A 6,155-nucleotide genomic window follows, 5' to 3' on the forward strand; every position below is an offset into this window, starting at 1 on the left:
AATATTTTAACACACATTATCCTTCCCTTTTGTCTGTTTCATTTTATTATCATTAGTAATCATTTTGTCATCTGTCTGTCAGTCCATCCGTCTGTCTGTCTGTCCATTCAATGACATAATTGCATTATCTGAAGAATGTTTTGAGATATCTGCACCAAATTTACACTGTGGATGCATCTTGGCATGGAGCAGAAACCTATTGAAAATGGGTGACCTTGACCTACTTTTTCAAGGTCAAATGGCCTTGTGCCTTGTGCAGTTATAATATCTGAGTACTTTCAAATATAAATATGTATGTAATAAGTTTTACACAAACACAATCTAATCTAAATTATAGGGCAGTAACTTTCAACAGAATCTTACACTATATTTGGCCGAGGGGTATTAAAAGTGTGCAGCACGTTCTATTTTTGTTTTAGTAAAAGAAATTCCAAGAACTGCCTTGCTCTGCTATTTAATGCGTGTGACGTGTTGTAGTTCATTCTCTGTCAGGTCTTTTTGGGAGTTTTTCAATTAGCTGGTGATCTGATATGGTTTTGAAGTGTCCTAAAGTGGGATATGTTTAGATAAGAGACCCTCAGTGCTTCCAGCGCTATGACATTCAATAACAGAAAACACAAGTGCATCTTCAGCTAACACATGCGGTTTCCTAGTTAAAGGTCAGCAGCAAGTGGAGGGCTGAGATCGAGAAAAGGTCACAGCCTCTTTGAAAACACTGGTTACAGATAGCAAGTATCAGAAACATGTGGAATAAATTGGGTCATTGAAGTTATAATTGAACAATATTAAATGATCAGTTTTATAAAGAAACAGCGTGGATGGAGAAATGAGATGATCCTCAGAAGGAGTCAGTGAACAGTGTAAAAAAGAGTTTGAGTACGGTGCCAGTAAGAGTCTGTGCCCAGACCAGAGCAGCAGAATGTCACAGGGGTTATGATGCTGACAGCATAGATGTTAATGTGACATTTAAACCAGACCAGTTGGACGTCTAAGACTTCAACAGTGTCCTACGGTCCTCAAAGATGTATCAACTAAATGTCTCACATATGAAATCTCACATGATCTTTGCATGTTCAGTTTTTCTCTTCATATTAATGCGTTCAGCTGGATGTCTCCACACTTCAGTTGTTAATTCTTTAGCCACAGTGAGGTATGGAGCTAAAACAGAATATATTTATACTGGCATTAACATTGTGCAATGTACCGTTGCCAGTGCTGTGGTTATTTAAAGGGTTACCTTCACCTGCAGTAAACAGGTCCTTTTTAGAAACTGAATGTTTACTGTGAGATCCATAAAGTGACATCTACAACACAGACATGCACACAATCAACAGCTTTTGGTACATTTTTAACCCTTTCATGCATAGTGGTCACTACAGTGGACATTAGGGCTGCACGATTTTGGCAAAAATAAAATCCCGATTTTTCCCCCTAAGAACTCGATTTACTATTTCGATTTTCGATTTTTGGGTAAAACTACAAAAGACAACAGAATGTCGTTTTAGTGAGCAGCCCACAATGCAAGCCACTGCTCCGACCTCAAATCTGTGATGGTATCACATGATGAACCCACAGAAGTTTTTTTTTTTCTTCATTAAATCTATATTGAATGAAGTAGAGTATACAAACAATGTATACAACAAGAAAATAACATAAGTTTGCCAGGGGGAATACACTACAATAAAATGTCATCAGAGCAAATACTGATGGTTTTTTTGTAGCCTTTTTGTTTCCAGATTTATCTAACAGCTTTAAATAAAGTTTAACATCTTTTAAAAAATAAATAATATTTGGTTCTGTGTTCCAGAACGTACATTTGTGAATGAAAAATTTAGCAAGTAAGATGAAATCAATTTGACGATTTCCCGTTTTTAAAAATCGTCCTTATTAAAAAATCCAACTTTGATTTAAAATCGATTAATCGTGCAGCCCTAGTGGACATGTATTCTCCAGCTGTTCTCTTGTATATTCATGGGTTTTGTTGTTTTAGTTCCATATCAACCAACACAGTGGACACTTATGCATCATCTCATAAACTGCAATTCATACCATTATTGTAACTTTGCTGTTCTTGATTGGTTCTTGAGTGGAAATCAATTGTTAATATTTATTTTTTGCATATTATCTCCATGAAGTGAGTAATAACTAGTAATAGAATATGTTAAAATGTGAGAAAACATCAGATTAGCCGCATTAAACATGGATTCATTTCACTGTTTTCATATCACTTTATGATATTGGGTTTTAAATACATGTTTCTTTGCTTCAAGAATACAATTCATGGTGTAGCTGAGTGGACATTTTTGTAACTCCATGAAAAACAGGTTGATTTAAAAAAAAAAATAAAAAAAAAATCACATTGTTTATTTTCATGCCTAAAGAGGAATAAAAACACTCAGGAAAAAAAATCTTGACTAAGGTTCTCATAATTCATGCATGAAAGGGTTAAAACATAATCAATAAACATAAATAATAATCAATTAAAATAAAGTAAAAGAGAAGAGTGCAGATAGAACACTTACAGTTGTTATATAAACCTGATCTGCAGTAACATGTTGAGTGTAAATCAATTGCTAGTTGTTATTAGACTTTAATTAAACGTTTTCTTAAACAAAAAGGTTTTTTTTTACCTCCGCCAAGGAGGTTATGTTTTTGCCAGGGTTTGTTTGTCTGTCTGTTTGTTTGTCTGTCTGTTAGTGTGCAACATAACTCAAAAAGTTATGGACAGATTTTGATGAAATTTTCAGGGTTTGTTGGAAATGGGATAAGGAAGAAATGATTAACTTTTGGGGGTGATCGGGGGTGGGGGGGAACACGGGGGGGCCCACTGATCAGCCTTGGCAGAGGTTTGCGCTCTCCGAGTGCTTCTAGTTTTTTGCATACTATCTCCACGAAGTAATAACTAGTATTAGAGTATGATCAAGTGTGAGCAAACATTAGATTAACTGCATTAAAAACAGTTTTTATTTCATAGTTTTCACACAGTTAATCACTTTTTGTTATTGTATTTTAAATACATGTTTCTTTTCATCAAAAATTAAACATATGGTGTCCAGCTGAGTGGACATTTTTGTAACTCCATAAAAAGTAGGTTCATTAAAAAAATTTAAATCACATTGTTTTTTTGTTTTTTTTCATGCCTTAAGAGGAATAAAAACACTCAGGAAAAAAAATCTCGACTAAGGTTCTCATAATTCATGCATGAAAGGGTTAATGTTATTCTCGCTGATGTAATTACTTATATTAGTTGTTGTTGCTGTTGTTTAGGTCAGGAGTGAAAACCTGCAAGTGTCATGTTCAGTTTCTTGAGGACATTGTTGCTTAAATGGATAAGAAAACTAAGTTAATACCAGATTATGTTGTGGTGTGAATGAAATCAAAGCTGTTTCATTTTTATTGACAATGTGCATCTTATATTTATCATAGTTTTAATATATCATTGTTTAGATTCCTTTGTTGAATTAATCAACTAGATCAATACTCTACTCACATACTTGTCGCGAACTTTGGCTATTGTCAGTATGTTCTTATGACACAAACGTAATAGCTTCTGACAGGGTGTGTGATTTCCTCAAAGCCATTTAGATATGGCCCGGATCTCCTAAGAGCTAAAGACAGGATTCAATAAGTAATGCCTCAGCAGGCCTCAGCACCTGGCGATCCCCGTCACCCTGTGGCTGACTGTAATCATTTGTGATAGCCCCCGTACGCTCGCTGGCCTCCCAACAGAACATGTTTCACTCAGGCTTTTAGACGGACATCAAAATGCATTACCTCCAAAGCTGTAGATGGGGTTCTAGATGCGTGAAGCCAAGGTGGAAATAAAGACATTAACTCTGTCTGCAGTTCAAGGATGGACTGTACTAAATAACATCAACCAGTTAAACTCATTCAATAGTCGCTTTTCCATTGACCCTCAAACTGCATGAATATAACTTGCGCATGAAAATTTACCTAATGGAAAAACAACAATTTCGCCAGAAGTTTTTGCATTGGCAAGAGGTAGTTTTTCGGGCGTAGCGCAATTGGTATATCATGCAAAACTGCAATGGAAAGACCTTTTTCAGCAACTAGAGTTACATGTTATTAAAAAAAACAAAACAAAACAGATGTTGATGGACGTTACAACAAGCGGAGAAGGAGAGTTTTAAAAGACACACAAGAAAACTGAATTTAATTTAGTACAGGATAGAAGTGTAATATACAGGGTGGGGAAGCAAAATTTACAATATTTTGAGGCAGGGATTGAAAGACAGTGTATGACCAATTAGTTTATTGAAAGTCATGAGAATTTATTTGCCACAAGAAAATTTACATAATAGATAATGTTTTTATTCTATGTGTCCTCCTTCTTTCTCAATAACTGCCTTCACACTCTTCCTGAAACTTGCGCAAGTGTTCCTCAAATATTCGGGGTGACAACTTCTCCCATTCTTCTTTAATAGTATCTTTAAGAAAGTCGACATTGCTGTGTGATGTTCTATTGGTAGCATGTTCTAAAACGCCCCAAATAGCAGAATCCAGAGGGTTTAGATCTGGGCTAGAAGGCGGCCATAAACATGATTCCCAAAAATTGCTAAAGTTGGATTGTTGCTGTTGTCAACAAGTGTTTTGGTGTTCTTGTGTAAGATTTTAACTTCAAATCAGATTTTACTGCATTTCTAACGGTCTTGTTGTCTACCTCAAGTTCAATTGCCATTTTTCTCATGGATTTGGTTGGATCCTTAGGATTTTGGATTTGAGAGCTTTAATAAAAGCTTTGGTACGTTTTTTGTTGCTTCCTCCACTTCCAGACTTTCTCGTAATAGTTTTGCTCATGGTCATTCTCTTCTTTCCATTATAAACAGTCTTTATGGACACTCCAACTATTTTTGAAATCTCCTCTGGTGTGACGAGTGCATTCAGCAAATCCCACACTCTTTGACGTTTGCTTTCCTGATTACTCATATGGGCGAAAGTTTCTGAAAAGGTATGGATAATAGTGTTAGGTATGATTATGACATCAATATATGTTTGGTTTCAAAACAATTGACGTAGTGCCTGCTGAGAAAAAACAACTAAATGTTCATTGTAAATTTTGCTTCCCCACCCTGTATAATAATAATGAATATATCTGTAAGTCAATGAGATATTTATGTTTGTTGTCATGTTTATGGAATGACTTCTCGTGTCATTTTGTGGCAATAAAAGAACAAATCATTGCATTTTAGATTTAATGGAAAAACCGACATTACACACTTCTGTTTTTTCAACATTTAGTAAATATCGGTAAAGTTTTGCACAGATGTCCAATGGAAAAGCCACTAGTGACAAACCATAAAGTGGTGGAGCTTAGAACATGTAAACCATTGTTATAGATGAATGAAAAAATATGAAATATGTAAAACACTAGACACTAAGTACATAATGCATAATGCGGCTTTCTATGAGAATTAATGCTCAAGGTCTGCAGAGTTATTAAAGTCACATAGTTTTCTAGTCTAAATTCCCTGTGTGTTCTAACTACTTATCCATTTTCTTCAAGTTGAGTGGAAAAGATATCTGTGGATGGTCTCAGGTTTTCCACATATAGTGGTATTGCATGGTAAATATGGACTTAATGACTTGGCAGCGGGGGGCTTGGCTGTTTAATGAGGAGGCTCTCCTGCTCAAGCACGATCAAATGAGAGCCTAATTTGATTTTCCCTCTTGACCTCTATTCCTGTTGGAAAACAACAAAGCACAGGGGATTTTTCAAAGGCTTGTGCTGTAGAGAATCCAGAGGTGTATAAGAGTGAACGAGAGGATAATGATGAGGTTTTGTGTGAGTATATAGGGATACGTGTACATATGTCATACCCCAGCTATACACTCACACTCCAGGTATTTGCACAAGCAGGATATATATAAACTTACACACATAAAGGCACACATAAAGTATGCTTTTATTAAAATAGTGCACCTGTGAAATAATAAGCAAGAAGCCCCATTTACAAGGATAAAAGAAAGTCCATGCATTTGGAGGTATCCTTGTATGGGATTATGCAGCAGTGGATGAACTGAATGCACAAAAAATGGATTGTGTCTGCTAATTGCTCAGGAAAACTGTGCTGTATTTGCGCCTTCAATCTGTTCCGTTTTATCAGTCTATTCACAAAAGAATTTGTGCTAATGGT

The sequence above is a fragment of the Sphaeramia orbicularis genome, chromosome 3 (assembly GCF_902148855.1).
Source record: "Sphaeramia orbicularis chromosome 3, fSphaOr1.1, whole genome shotgun sequence".
In the NCBI taxonomy this organism is placed as follows: Eukaryota; Metazoa; Chordata; class Actinopteri; order Kurtiformes; family Apogonidae; genus Sphaeramia; species Sphaeramia orbicularis.